The sequence below is a fragment of the Anomaloglossus baeobatrachus genome, chromosome 1 (assembly GCF_048569485.1).
Source record: "Anomaloglossus baeobatrachus isolate aAnoBae1 chromosome 1, aAnoBae1.hap1, whole genome shotgun sequence".
Taxonomy (NCBI): domain Eukaryota; kingdom Metazoa; phylum Chordata; class Amphibia; order Anura; family Aromobatidae; genus Anomaloglossus; species Anomaloglossus baeobatrachus.
The window spans coordinates 60,732,400-60,748,605 of record NC_134353.1 but is presented as its reverse complement, the minus strand read 5'-3'; positions in this window follow the sequence as shown (position 1 = coordinate 60,748,605).

The window sequence follows — 16,206 nt, the reverse complement described above, 5'->3', positions numbered from 1 at the left end:
ACGGAGGAATCCAACAACAACACGACCAACCATTGAATAATATGGAAAGTCACCCTGGAATGTATTTCGCAGTTGCGCTTTATGACTCCAGGTTTACAAGCAAATTCCCCGCAGTTACTGGAGCGATATATATCACCCTTCAGTTATATGAGGCTTACATTGCAGGCCAAAATATATTAGATTTCAATGGATTCCATTCTGGAGAATATCAGCAGAACAAGGTTTACATTATTCCGTAAGTTGACTTATGGTTATTTGGACTATTTACCAACACGGAGTGGTGCTATAGTGCCGCTGACACTGTAAGTTTCATATTGCAATATATACCAACCTACAGGATGCCTTGTGCTGAGGAGAACTACAACCCCATTTCCCAAAAAGATGGGACATTGTGTTCATTGCTAAAAAAACAAAAATACAATGGTTCGGAAATCTCTTACAACCGTATTTGATTCATCAGAGAAAACAGAACACAGATCAGAAGTTGAACGTTAAACAAAAAAAATAACATATTTAGAAATTGATGGTAGAAACATCTCAAAAGTCAGGAGAGGGTGTATCTACCACTGTATAGCATCCCCTCATCCTCTGATGTAGAATTCTAGATGCTCAACAGTCCTGGTCACAAATGAGCTTTTGAAGTTTGAAGTCACCGGCTTTACCAAATTAGACCAAAAATTTGATACACGGTGAATAAATGTGCACGAATTTCAATATCGGAAAGTTTGTAATTACTCGGAAAATACACGTGGAGGAGAGGAGAGAGGACCCACTGACCATAAGAGCTTACACTCTAAAGGAAAAAGAGGACCCGCTGATCATAATAAGAGATTATACACAATACATGAGAGAAGGACCCGGCTGACCGTAAGTGGTTACACTCTACAGGAGAAAGAAAGAAAGAGGACCCCACTGACCATAAGAGCTTATACTCTACAGGAAAGTGAGAGAAGACCCCACCAACCATAGGAGGTTACACTCTACAGGAAAGCGAGAGAGGACCCCACTGACCATAAGAGCTTACACTCTACAGGAGCAAGAGAAAGAGGACGCCACTGACCATAAGAGCTTACATTCTACAGGAGAGAGAGAGGTCCCCACTGACCATAAGAGCTTACACTCTACAGGAGAGAGAGAGGTCCCCACTGACCATAAGAGCTTACACTCTACAGGAGAGCAAGAGGACCCCGCTGACCATAAGAGGTCACATTCTACAGGAGAAAGAGAGAGGACCCCACTGACCATAAGAGCTTACACTCTACAGGAGAGCAAGAGGACCCCACTGACCATAAGAGGTTACACTCTACAGGAAAGAAAGAGATGACCCCACCAACCATAGGAGGTTACACTCTACAGGAAAGTAAGAGATGACCCCACCAACCATAGGAGGTTACACTCTACAGGAAAGGAAGAGATGACCCCACCAACCATAGGAGGTTACACTCTACAGGAAAGTAAGAGATGACCCCACCAACCATAGGAGGTTACACTCTACAGGAAAGTAAGAGATGACCCCACCAACCATAGGAGGTTACACTTTACAGGAGAGCAAGAGAGGACCCTGCTGACCAAAAGAGGTTACACTCTACGAGAGAGAGAGGACCCTGCTGACCAGAAAAACTTACACTCTACAGGAGCAATAGAGAGAGTACCCCACTGACCATAAGAGCTTTCACTCTACAGGAGACAGAGAGAACCCCACTGACCATAACAGTTTACACTCTACAGGAGAGCAAGAGGACCCTACTGACCATAAGAGGTTACACTCTACAAGAGAGAGAAAGGACATTGCTGACCATAAGTGCTTACACATAGTCCACCCCTGCAGATCATAAGAGCTTACACTCTGCAGAAGAGTTGTAATACTATTGTATGAACTGAGGATTTCGATTGCGTTAGGGCAATGACAGCCAGAGACGGGTTCTTGGTGCAAAGACGTTTATAATATGCAACCAACAATATGTACACAGAACAGAACATAAACACAGTAGAACATAAACACAGTAAATAACTGCCGGGTTCAGAGCAAAGGGGAATTCCTGGGACCGCACACCGGACTCCCCCAGGGAGACCACCAGAAGCGAACCCCTATACAGGGGCTGTCTGGCGATCACCCCAGAAGGCCTAAATGCGCAGCAGCCGGGACACGAAAGGGCAACAGGTATAGTCCAAAAATATCCGTACGTGATGTGAGTCCTAGGGTGGATATGAAACGGAAGGGACCGGGCAGAAGTGCTGACCAGAGACGGCAGACGGAGTCCGGGCACAGCTTGATGAGACAGGTGAAGTCCAGAGCTGGTGTCGGGTGTTTCAACCGGATCCAAACAGCAATCAGGAGATGAGAGCAGCAGGGCAGGAGTAGACAGGAAGCAGTATACTCAGGCAACTAGACTAAGCTTAGGGGCGGGCTTTTAAACAGATGAACAGGAAGTAGGGCAACAGAACAGAAAACTCCATGTTAACAAAGGGCAAGATCCTTCAGAAGAAAACTGGAAATCCCGGAACTCTGACAAGAGTGAAGGGACCGGTGACTATTAAAGCTTACACTTTACAGAAGAGAGAGAGGACCCAGCTCACCATAAGAGCTTACACTCTAAAGGAGTGAGAAAGAGAGGTCTCCACTGACCAAAGGAGCTTATACTCTACAGGAGAGAGAGCACCCTGCTGACCATAAGAGCTTACACTCTACAGGAGAAAGAGAGAAAAGACATTGCTGACCATAAGGCTTTGTGCCCACATAGCAGATTTGAGTGCAGATTTTCTGCCCTGCACATGAGATACGTCACATAGCTAATCAGGAGAACTATATTACATTTCTAATTGGAGGTATTTCCTAATATTTTTATTATTATTACACCTACTACATATTGGGATAGGATCTTGGAGGTGGGAATACGACTTTAAATAAGATCAACAGAACATGACAAGTAAATATCTCAATTTAATGGGCTCACGATTAGATATATGAGGTTGTTATCTTCCAAAAATAGTGCCCCAGCTGCCCATGGGATGTGTGTAGTACGGCAGCTCAGTCCTAGGTGGAGCTGAGAGGTAAAACGGCTCATGGACAGGTGTGGTTCTCAATTTTTTAAGAAGGCAGCCATGTTTTTTTGTGTTTAGTTTTTAAATCCTGCATTGCCCTTTAGGGAAAATAAGAGTAACTCCTGTTTAAAATTTTATTTCACAAATCAATAGTTCCTACAGACATAAGCAACTTTGAGGTATATTTTATCAGAGAAATCAAATTTTTTTCTTTCCTCCTCTTGGATTGATTTTCACGCTCAATTTACAGGTGTAAGCTGTAAAATCTGTATTTAGTGAAGAAAGACTTGCCCGTTACTGAGATAGGAGATGATAGTTGGTGCTCATAACATTCTGTGGTGAAGGGGGAGGAGCTAGAGGAATACCCAGACATTCTGCTGCAAGTTCTCCGGACAAGTTAGGCCGGAGTCACACTTGTAAGTGACTCGCACGAGTCTCGCACTGCATCACCCAGGATGGCTGCACACTGCCCTAACAGGAGTGAGTCAGCTGCATAGAAATACATGCAGCTAACCCGCTCCTGTCAGGAGAGTGTGCGGCCGTGCCGGGTGATGCGGTGCGAGACTCGTGCAAGTCACTAACAAGTGTGACTCCGGCTCTACAGACATTTATAATTCAGTTTGCTCATGGATGTGTAATGATGGGGCAGGTGTAGCTAGAGGCCTGCCACCATTTTCTACAGCCTCTTTCACACATCCGTGCATTTAACACACGTGTGTGACAGTCCGTGGGGCAGGCCATTATCTTTGTCCATGTGTCTGTGTATGTGTTCTATGTGTGCTGTCCCTGTGCTATCCGTATGACATCCAGATAGCACACAGACAGCATGAGCTGGTATACTTACATGTCTTCGGTGCTGCTGTCACTCTTGCTTCCGGGTCCGTAATCATTGCAGTGAATATTCATGAGCATAATTAGCGGCCCCGGAAGCAACAGCATCATCGGAGACAGGTAACTATAATTTTTTATTTTTTTTTAAATAACGTGTCTTATCTGCAGGTGTCACCCAGATCACATCAGTGTGCGGTCCATGTGACACCAGCGCTTCAGGCAGAAAACGGACATGTCGCCATGTGGCACACATGGACACATGTATGCTCCAAACAGAGACATGTATGCTCCACAAGGACACAAGTATGCTCCACAAGGACACAAGTATGCTCCACACGGACACAAGTATGCTCCACAAGGACACAAGTATGCTCCACAAGGACACAAGTATGCTCCACAAGGACACAAGTATGCTCCACACGGACACAAGTATGCTCCACAAGGACACAAGTATGCTCCACAAGGACACAAGTATGCTCCACACGGACACAAGTATGCTCCACAAGGACACACGATCAACGATCACTGTGAAAACACAGACGTGTGCACAAAGCCATGGAATTTAATGGGTCTACATGTGTCCGTGTCTCCGGTACGTGTGAAAACAGACGTCATATGTACTGGAGACACAGATGTGTGAAGGAGGCCTAAAACCTGCTTTACACGTTGCAACGCCCCCATCGTATGTGCGGCACATTCAATTTGTTGAACATGCCGCACAAACAATTATCCCCCGTCACACGTACTTATCCGCTGTGTGCGGCGAACGTCCACTTCCTGGAGTGGGAGGGACATTCGGCGTCACATCGACGTCACGCGGCAGCCGGCCAATAGAAGCGGAGGGGCGGAGCTGAGCGGGACGTAAACATGTCGCAGTGTGTAAAGTACCGCTTAGATACTTTCCTTAGGAGAGGTCATCAATATCAGTGGTTACGAGGTCTCACAGTGTCTGGAAGTAGTAAACACAGTCTGGATATGACAACTCTGCTTTCTGAGTAGTGGCCATTCTCAGGTACTGCAGCTCAGTTCCTATAGAAGAGAATAGAAACTGAGCTTCTGAGAACAGAACAACGTGCAAAAAACACAAGAGATATTGGACCTGCTCATTACTTTTGGAAATAAGGAGATAGGGACAAAATCTATCCCATTACCTTACAGATGTCTAGGGTGTCTATGGTGTGTGCACACAATGGCCCAGATTCAAAGCAGCAGTTACGTCAATGCAAAATATGAGCAGTTGGGAATGTAAAAAATGTCACTGCCCTCCATCACTGGTTGCACTGGTATGCCGATAGACAATAGCCCAATAAATGTTAAATGACTTAACCCTACAGGAGGGCAGGCGTGCAGGGCTCTCGCCATCAACAGCTCGATCTGGAATTTGACAGCCATAAAATGTAATATTATTTATTATCTTTTACCACCCAGTAGCAGTAGAGACTGGATCCTGAAGAAGGCTCCAAGCCATTCCTAGATAATACACTATTGAGACTCACATTGGATATAAAGGTTAACATCAAATTTCCGGATCCCACTGGTGTCTCACATATTCCAGTTTCATACAGGGTGGTCTTTCAGCTTCTGTTCTTGAATCCGATACAACTATCACTTTATGGGACCTAGAAACAACCAACATTGATCACTTCTCCTAAAGATACCTAAGACCTGGACAACCCCTTTAGGCTGGCCAAAGATACAAAAATTGGTGAGAACTTTGAGTATTTGGCCACATACTATATACCCCATGTTATTACCACCACACAACTGATCTTACAATTCAACCCCATTGTTGTGGGGTCATCAGGTGAGATGGATTCAATAAGCCATAGATCGCGGTGAGCAATACAGACTGTAGGCAATGGTACAGTGAGCAGTACTTGCCAGATGGCATGTGGATCAACGAGGATCAGGACAACAGGATATGCTGGACGGCAGGTACACAAAAGTCACAGAGACAAGAGTATTGACATTCACAGGAGCTGCACTATAGCCAGTCCAAGGCTTGCAGCAAATAAATGGTTAAGGGCTTATCAGCAGACAGATGGCTTTTGGAAGGATTGAGAGAGGCAGAGATGCACAGGCAAACTGAATACTTGCTAATAGAAAAGATAGATATGGTTGCAGCTGCATTTTTAGTGTGAACAGCACTAGTGAAGGGTTTGGTTGCTTACAGCAGACAAAGGGCCAATGAGTAGGTCCGGGCCAAGACATAAATGCAGATAGCAGGAGTTTACTGAAAAATGATTGAGCAATTGGAAAATTAGAGAAACTAAAGCCTGCTTTCCATGTTACGATTTCGCATACGATATCGTATGCGATCGTAACCGCCCCCATCGTATGTGCGGCACATTCAATTTGTTGAATGTGCCGCACAAACAATTAACCCCTGTCACACATACTTACCCGTCCATACGACCTCGCTGTGGGCGGCGAACGTCCACTTCCTGGAGTGGGAGGGACGTTCGGCGTCACATCGACGTCACACGGCAGCCGGCCAATAGAAGCGGAGGGGCGGAGATTAGCGGGACTTAAATATCCCGCCCACTTCCTTCCTTCCGCATTGTCGGCGGGAGCCGCGGATGGAGGTAAGCTGTCGTTCAATGTTCCCGGGGTGTCACACACTGCGATGTGTGCTGCCATGGGAACATTGCACAACCGCACGATCATTTTTTGAGGAATGAACGACGTGCATGCGATGAACGGATTTTCGTTCAATCGCAATTGCACGGAGGTTTTACACGCTACAATCATACTTACGATGCCGGATGTGCGTCACTTACGTCGTGACCCCGCCGACACATCGAAAGATTTATTGTAGCATGTAAAGCGCTGTCACAAACCACCGGGGGGGTCACTCAGAAATCCCCCGCGCTGGCTACCAGTACGTCACAATCGGGGGGTAACAAGTGGGGGTCACCCCTACTTTATACCTCCCGACCGACAGACAGAGCACGTGACGCGCTCTCTAGCGCCCCTCTTATAGTCAGGCCAATTATGGAATTGCCCGACAATAAGCAAGGAGGCCGCTATACTACTTATGCCGATTATTGAAGGGTCCCCGGTGAGAGTAAGGTATATATTCCCCCGACCTCCGCGGGCGGAATATATAATATCTTCCCGAATCTCACTGGCCTCCCCACAATAATCCTTGGCACAACTCGCTGCCACCAACCGCTTCACGGTAACTATTAGCCGAACACACAGACGTGGGATTCAAGATCGAGATAACAGAACAGCCCAAGATTAATTATATAATTTAATCGCCTAAAGCACACTAGAAACTACAATATATACAATAGGGAATCTACAGAATATACAGTTATGTCAGAGTACAGTTACAGATAAAGCATGGTTTACAAACAGGTATGCAAATTCAATCAGTTACCTTGTGCGTCTGGCCACAGGGGGGCGCTGTAGACCAGGTTTCCAGGAACTCCCACAGATGTTTCCTGCACGTGCCCCCAGCGAGAAGAACCCTGGAAAATGGCCAAAGTAGGGTTATCAACCTGGGCAGATCCAGGTCCCCTCCTACCTTAGTGACCTCACAGGGAAGCACTGCCACTCCCCCTGCATGGATCAGAATTATCCAGCAAAGGGGATATTGGCCATAACTTTGCCTGGGAGCGTCGTAGGCGGACGCCAATGCTCTCATTGTGACAGTTATGAATTTAGCTACAGAACGAGGGGACTCATGACCTGTCTGCCAGTTCCCCATTGGCTGATATCACGCCTGGGGCATTTCCCAATGTCCTGCTCCCATAAAAAGGGGGTGCCGGCATCGTCCACATGCGGAGACACCATTTTTATGGTTGCCATATTTATCGGAAATATGGCTTGCGAGATATGAACCATTTTTTACTGGAGTCGTTCTGTCTGGCTATTTCCATAGCCTTGCTAGTGAGATACAACTCTTGTTACAGGGTGACGGCAGGGAGTCATCCTGTGTCCTTTGTCCTAAAGCCACCTAATTTCCATATCACAGGACATGGCCATGGAGTTTGTTGCTAAACCAGTTGTGTGAAGGAAAGGGGGGTGACACCACGAGAGGGCTTCCTGACATACTTGAATGTCATGATTTATCGTCATATCTCCGGATTTACCTCACACCTCCCCCCTTTTGAGGGCGCTAGGGGGCAGCACACTCCGGTGTTCCCCCGTGCGCCCGTCCGCGACCTCTCCTTGTCGGGACAGCCCGTCTGCGTTACCGTGGTCACGGCCCCTTTTGTGGCGAATGGTGAAGTTGTATTGCTGGAGCGCAAGGCTCCATCGCAACAATCGCCCATTCGTCCCAGAGACGGTGTGCAACCAGCTGAGGGGATTGTGGTCCGTCTCCACGATGAAGTGGCGCCCGTATAGATAGGGTTGCAGACGCTGCAGGGCCCACACTATGGCCAGGCACTCCTTCTCCATCGTGGAATAGGCAACTTCCCTTGGTAACAGCTTCCTGCTCAGGTACAAGACTGGGTGCTCTTGGCTCGCAGAGTCCACCTGGCTGAGCACCGCACCGAGGCCGAAGTCACTGGCGTCGGTCTGTACTACAAACGGCCGCGTGAAGTCGGCTGCCTGTAGCACGGGCGGGCTGGACAGGGCGTCCTTTAGGGCCCGGAAGGCTGTCTCGCAGTCCATTGTCCAATCGACTGCAGAGGGCAGCTTCTTCTTGGTGAGGTCCGTCAAGGGCTTTGCCAGGCTACTATAGCATGGAACAAACCTCCTATAGTACCCAGCGGTCCCCAAGAAGGACATCACCTGCTTCTTGGTCCTGGGGGTGGGCCAGGATGCGATGGCTTCCACTTTCTCAGGCTCGGGCTTCAGTGTTCTCCCACCTACCCGGTGACCGAGGTACTGGACCTCGCTCATGGCCAGCTGACACTTTCCCGGCTTGATGGTCAAACCTGCCCGGTGGATCCGCCTGAGCACCTGGGCTAGATGCTCTAGGTGGTCCTCCCAGGTGGGACTGAAGACGGCAATGTCATCCAGGTACGCGGCCGCGTACCCTTCAAGTCCCTTGAGCAGGGTGTTGACCATCCGCTGGAAAGTGGCAGGGGCATTCCTCATCCCGAATGGCATCACCGTGGACTCGTACAGTCCAAATGGGGTAATAAAGGCAGAGCGTTCCCTGGCCTTGCGAGTCAGGGGGATCTGCCAATATCCCCGGCTCAGATCCATGATGGTCAGGTACTGAGCCCCGGCCAACTGATCGAGCAGGTCATCGATGCGTGGCATTGGGTACGCATCGGCGACCGTGACCGCATTGAGCCCCCTGTAGTCCACGCAGAACCGAGTGGTTCGGTCCTTCTTAGGGACGAGGACTACAGGCGAGGCCCAAGCGCTGTTGGATGCCTGGATCACCCCCAGCTTCAGCATCTCGTCAATCTCCTGGCGCATGTGTTGCTGCACCTCCAGGGAGACCCGATATGCTGAACGCCGGATCGGGGGATGATCCCCAGTGTCCACGTGATGGACAGCCAAGTCAGTCCTTCCGGGCTGGTTGGTAAACAACCCCCGGAAGGGGTGTAGGGTGGCCCACAGCTGGGACCGTTGGTCCTCCAAGAGCTGGTGGCCAACCTCCACATCCTCAATGGATCCGCCTGCCCTAACCTGGGCTAGCATATCCAAGAGGGTTTCCGCTTCTCCCTCCTCGGGCAGGTTGCACACGGGGAGCGCACATGCCTCCCGCTCATGATGTGCCTTCATCATGTTCACATGGAAGGGCTTCCGCCTTCCACGGGCAGGGTCCAGGGTGACCAGGTACGTCACAGGGTTGAGCTGCTGGTACACGAGGTATGGGCCTTCCCAGGCTGCCTGAAGCTTGTCCTGTGGTACGGGGACCAGTACCCACACCTTTTGACCCACTTGGTAGGTCCTCTCACAAGCGTTCTGGTCGTACCAACGCTTCTGATCGGCCTGGGCTTGAGCCATATTGTCGTGTACCAGTTGCGTCAAGGCCTGCATTTTGTCCCGGAAGCGCATGACATACTCGATAACCGACACTCCAGGGGTGGCCAAATCCCCTTCCCAAGCCTCTTTCACCAGAGCCAGGGGGCCCCGCACACGTCGCCCGTACAGGAGCTCAAACGGTGAGAATCCTGTTGAGGCCTGTGGAACCTCCCGGTAAGCAAATAACAGGTGTGGGAGATACCGCTCCCAGTCACGCCCATGGGAGTCGACCAACATCTTAAACATCTGCTTTAAGGTGCCATTGAACCGCTCGCACAGGCCATTAGTCTGTGGATGGTACGGGCTGGCCACCAGATGTCGCACCTGGACTTGCTTACAGAGGGCCTCCATCAGCTGGGACATGAATTGGGTCCCCCGGTCAGTGAGCATTTCCTGGGGAAAACCCACTCGGGAGAAAATCTCCAGCAATGCGGTGGCCACCTTGTCAGCCCGAATGGACGACAAGGCCACTGCTTCTGGGTACCGGGTGGCATAGTCCACTACCGTCAGTATGAAGCGTTTCCCGGAGCTGCTGGGGATGGCCAGCGGGCCGACCAGATCCACAGCCACCCTCCTGAAAGGCTCATCGATGATTGGCAGAGATACCAGTGGGGCTTTGGGGCGTGGCCCCGCCTTCCCCACTCTCTGACAGGTTTCACACGAACGGCAGTAGGCAGCCACATCGGCCCCCATTTTTGGCCAGTAGAAATGCTGGTTTAACCTGGCCTTGGTCTTAGCGATCCCTAGGTGTCCGGCCATCGGAATCTCATGTGCGATCCGCAACAACTCCGTCCGGAACGGATAGGGTACCACCAACTGTCGGTCCCTGGGCCACGCCTCCGGTGAACCCTGCTGGACCGTGGCCCGGTACAGCCGTCCTTGGTCCCAGACCACTCGCTCCGGGTCCGAGTCCGAGGGAGGCTGTGCCGCATGCTCCTTTAGAGCTTTCAGGCTGTCGTCAGCTTCTAACGCTGCCTGAAACCCCTGACCAGATGTGGCCAGAATCGACGAGACTGTCACATCTTCGGTCAGTACCCCGGGACCTGTGTCCTGGCCTCCACCTGACTCGGCTGCCACTTGGTCAGAAGGGGAAGAGCTATCGGACCTCCGGAAGGCCCCTTGGCTTCCAGCACTCCCACTGCGGGTGACAGCGGCCACAGCCGCTGCGACCGTGGGTCGTGCCTGCTCCTCCTCCGTTCCTGACCAAGTCGCCGGTTCAGGCAGACCTACCTGGCTTCCTGACACCCCGGTTGTGGGGGAACCATGCACCGAGATCTTACCTGGGAGCACTTCCGCTCCTGGACCGGCCCCAATCTCACCTGCCTGTTCCCCTCCTGCAGCAACAGAACCCCGCTGTGAAATCTCTGGGGACCCCACATTTGCTGTGGTAGCCCCCACCCCACACACTGGTCCTCCCCCTGCAGCACCCTGCTCTCTGCTTATCCCTGCAGAGGGCAACAGATCCCAGCTCACAGGCTGGTTACTTGTAGAGGCATTGTCACACCTTTCTCTGACCCCCTCCCCTGTCACAGCTGCAGCTGCGTGTGTGTCTATGGTGTCGGTGCAAGCAGAAATATCAGAGTTCACTCCCTCCTCCCTTACATCATTCATAGATAACACATTAACATTGTTAGGAGTCATGTCAGTACGGGCTGAAGGTTCAGCCCTTGGGGGGGGCCCAAACTGGGAGGTTATCTGCCCCAAATCTGTCCCAAGTAGCACGTTTGCAGGGATCCGATCAGTTACCCCCACCTCCCTCACCCCCCGCCCTGCGCCCCAGTCCACATAAATGTCAGCAACAGGCAGCGCCGGGTCAGTGCCTCCAATCCCGGAGACAGCGAGGGTTTTTCCAGGGATCAAGTCTTGGGGGGACACCATCTCAGGCCGCACCAGAGTCACCTCCGAGGCGCTGTCTCGCAGTCCTATGGTCACAGACCGGCCGACGGTGACAGGTTGGAAGCTGTCCAGGGACCTACCACCACCCCCACCCACACAATACACCTTGGGCGGCCCTTGGGACGGGGACGGAGCCGGGGCCTTGGGACGCTGAGGGCACATGGCCTTGAAGTGTCCAGGTAGGTTGCACTGGTGGCACCGTCTTGGTTCCGCCACGGGCCTGGAGAGGGGAGTTGAGGGGGACACCCCCTGCAGTCTAGGGGCAGGTGGGGCAGTCGCAGAATTCATCTTACCCCCTCTCCAGGTGCTGCTGGTGGCCGCTCTCCTGGCCTCAGGGGCCCGGTTGTTGGTGTAGTCATCGGCAAGGGCAGCTGTAGCCGTGGACCCCTTTGGCTTCTGGTCTCGGATGAACTGGCGGAGATCCTCAGGGCAGTTCCACAAGAGTTGCTCCGTGATGAACAAGTCCAGGATCTCCGGTCCGGTGGAAAGCTGCAGGCCTTGGGTCCAGTGGTCGGCAGCTCGGGCAAGTGCCCGCCGGTGGTCAGCCCAGGAGTCCTTTGGTCCCTTCTGTAGGCTCCGGAACTTCTTGCGGTAGGACTCTGGAGTGAGGTTGTACTGTTGGATCAGGGCCCGCTTGATGGTGTCGTAGCCCTGATCTGCCTCAGCAGGCAAGTCCCCAAGGACATCCAGGGCCTTACCCCTTAAACGGGGGGTCAGGTATTTGGCCCACTGGTCCTTGTCCAGATGGTGCTGCAAGCAAGTCCGTTCAAAAGCAGTCAAGAAAGAGTCCAAGTCTCCATCCTTCTCCAGCACTGGGAAGTCCTCAACACGGACCTTTGGAAGTTTGGTGTCTCGAAGGTCACATGTGGCTGATGAGGGCCGGAGCTGAGCTAGCTGCAGCTGGTAGTCACGGTCTGCCTGTCGCTCTCGCTCTCGCTCTTCACGCGCTGCCTGCCGCTCTCGCTCCGCAGCCTCACGCTCTGCGTGCCGCTCTGCCCTGCGCTCTGCCAGGAGTTCCTTGTAGCCCTTCTGGTCTCCAGCCTGGAGAAGGGCCATAGCCATTTGAAGAAGGCTATCCGAGCCTCCCAGGCTCGGTGGAATGGCACGTGGTGATCTGCGGCACGCTGCAGAGCTAGGCGATTCACTGTCCCTTTCAGAGCGGAGGGCTGGCATCTGGCTCGTTGAGGAACCTTGGGTGAGCTGCTCCTCATCTTGTCCAGCAGTGCCAGGTTGCGCAATGTCCTCGGCAGAACGGTTTTCTGGCGTCGAGCTCCTGGAGGACTCGTGGGCAACCTCCTCATTGCTGTCCACAGCACCGTCCTCCCTCTCTTCGGCTCCTGCCTTAGCATTGGCCAGTTGCATAGCTCTGCTCCTGGTGCCATCAGCCATTCTTGCAGACTTTTGGTCACTGACACAGAACTGACACCTGATGCCTCCACACACCTTACAGTATCTGCACTCTGACACTCTAGTGTTGAGCTAGTCTGAAGACCCCAGCAGCCACAGCTGCTGCAGGCAGTCTTTAGTGTCTGGGAGTATGGGTCTCACACTCACACACACTATTATCTCGATCCCACCGCTTGCCACCAATATGTCACAAACCACCGGGGGGGTCACTCAGAAATCCCCCGCGCTGGCTACCAGTACGTCACAATCGGGGGGTAACAAGTGGGGGTCACCCCTACTTTATACCTCCCGACCGACAGACAGAGCACGTGACGCGCTCTCTAGCGCCCCTCTTATAGTCAGGCCAATTATGGAATTGCCCGACAATAAGCAAGGAGGCCGCTATACTACTTATGCCGATTATTGAAGGGTCCCCGGTGAGAGTAAGGTATATATTCCCCCGACCTCCGCGGGCGGAATATATAATATCTTCCCGAATCTCACTGGCCTCCCCACAATAATCCTTGGCACAACTCGCTGCCACCAACCGCTTCACGGTAACTATTAGCCGAACACACAGACGTGGGATTCAAGATCGAGATAACAGAACAGCCCAAGATTAATTATATAATTTAATCACCTAAAGCACACTAGAAACTACAATATATACAATAGGGAATCTACAGAATATACAGTTATGTCAGAGTACAGTTACAGATAAAGCATGGTTTACAAACAGGTATGCAAATTCAATCAGTTACCTTGTGCGTCTGGCCACAGGGGGGCGCTGTAGACCAGGTTTCCAGGAACTCCCACAGATGTTTCCTGCACGTGCCCCCAGCGAGAAGAACCCTGGAAAATGGCCGAAGTAGGGTTATCAACCTGGGCAGATCCAGGTCCCCTCCTACCTTAGTGACCTCACAGGGAAGCACTGCCACTCCCCCTGCATGGATCAGAATTATCCAGCAAAGGGGATATTGGCCATAACTTTGCCTGGGAGCGTCGTAGGCGGACGCCAATGCTCTCATTGTGACAGTTATGAATTTAGCTACAGAACGAGGGGACTCATGACCTGTCTGCCAGTTCCCCATTGGCTGATATCACGCCTGGGGCATTTCCCAATGTCCTGCTCCCATAAAAAGGGGGTGCCGGCATCGTCCACATGCGGAGACACCATTTTTATGGTTGCCATATTTATCGGAAATATGGCTTGCGAGATATGAACCATTTTTTACTGGAGTCGTTCTGTCTGGCTATTTCCATAGCCTTGCTAATGAGATACAACTCTTGTTACAGGGTGACGGCAGGGAGTCATCCTGTGTCCTTTGTCCTAAAGCCACCTAATTTCCATATCACAGGACATGGCCATGGAGTTTGTTGCTAAACCAGTTGTGTGAAGGAAAGGGGGGTGACACCAGGAGAGGGCTTCCTGACATACTTGAATGTCATGATTTATCGTCATATCTCCGGATTTACCTCACAAGCGCCCTTTAGCACAGACCACAGTAAAGGGTGGCCATAGAGGAAGGGAGCAGGTCCTGGCCATACAACAGGTATTGAGAAACATGAGAAACACCCATGTGATCCTTCTCATCTGTAAAAAAAATACATTAAAAAATATTTCAATCTTACGTTTCCCATATATGTTCTAATTGTTTCACATTCTATGGTCAATTTTATCTTTACAAAAAAAAAAAGTGGTTGCGATTTTAAAAGAAATGACCACCCAAAATTGAATAAAAAAATTGGTCATCTCTAAGGAGATAGCCCTTCTGCACAATATACAATGTAATTAAAATTCTGCTCCAAGAAATTTGGCGCTGAAATAGAATGGATCTTCTCAAAGAGGTATTTTTAGGGCATGTGCACACATTGAGATTTGGATGGAGAAACCTCGGCATTATTTCATTTCTTCACTTCTTAGCAGGAAAAACACAACAGAAAAAATGGCAATGTTTGCCATATATTTGCCACGATTTTGATTTTTTTCACCTGGCTTTTTCTATCATTTTTGGACATCAATGATTGCTATAGAGATAAAGAGAGATACATCAGATAAAGATAATATACAGTGGGGAAAATAAGTATTTGATTCTCAATTTTTCCACTTACAAAGAATGGAGCAGTCTATAATTTTTCTTGTAGGAACACTTCAACCGTGACAGACAGAATAAAAAATCCAGAAGATCCCATTGTATGATTTTTTTAAAAAAATAATTTGCATTTTATTGCAGGAAATAAATATTTGATACAATAAAAAAAAAGAACTTAATATTTGGTAGAAACCTTTGTTTGCAGTTGCAGATGTTGGACGTTTCCGGTAGTTCTTGACCAGGTTTGCACACACTGCAGCAGGGGTTTTGGCGACTCCTCGATACAGATCTCCTCCAGATCTTTAGGTTTTGGGGCTCTCTGCTCAACATTAAATTTAAGCTCCCACCAAAGACTTTCTATTAGGTTCAGATCTGGAGACTGGCTAGGCCACTCCAGGACCTTGAAATGCTTGTTACGGAGCCACTCCTTAGTAGCTCTGGCTGTGTGTCGGGTCATTTTCATGCTGGTAGATCCAGCCACGACCCATCTCTAATGCTCCTTCTGAGGGAAGGAGGTTGTTGGCTAAAATCTCACAATACATGACCCCATCCATCCTCCCTTCAATACGATGCAGTCGTCCTGTTCCCTTTGCAGAAAAGCCCCGCCAAAGTATGATATTTCCAAACACTATGCTTCACGATTGGGATGTTGTTCTTGGGGTTGTACTCATCCTTCTTCTTCCTCCAAACAAGTGAATGGAGTTGATATCAAAAAGTTCTGTATTGGTCTCATCTGAACACATGATCTTCTTCCATGCCTCCTCTGGATTATTTAGATGGTCAAACCTCAAACCGGTCTGGACATATACTGGGGTGAGCAGGGACATCTGGCCCTGGGGGATTTTAAGCTATGACGGCATAGTGTGTAACTAAGTGATATTTGAGACTGTGATCCCAGCTCTCTAAAGGTCATTGAACAGGTCCTCTAGTGTATTTCTGGGCTGATTCCTGACCTTTCTCAGAATCATCCTTAACCCATGTGATGAGATCTTGCATGGAGCCCCAGACTGAGTAAGATTGA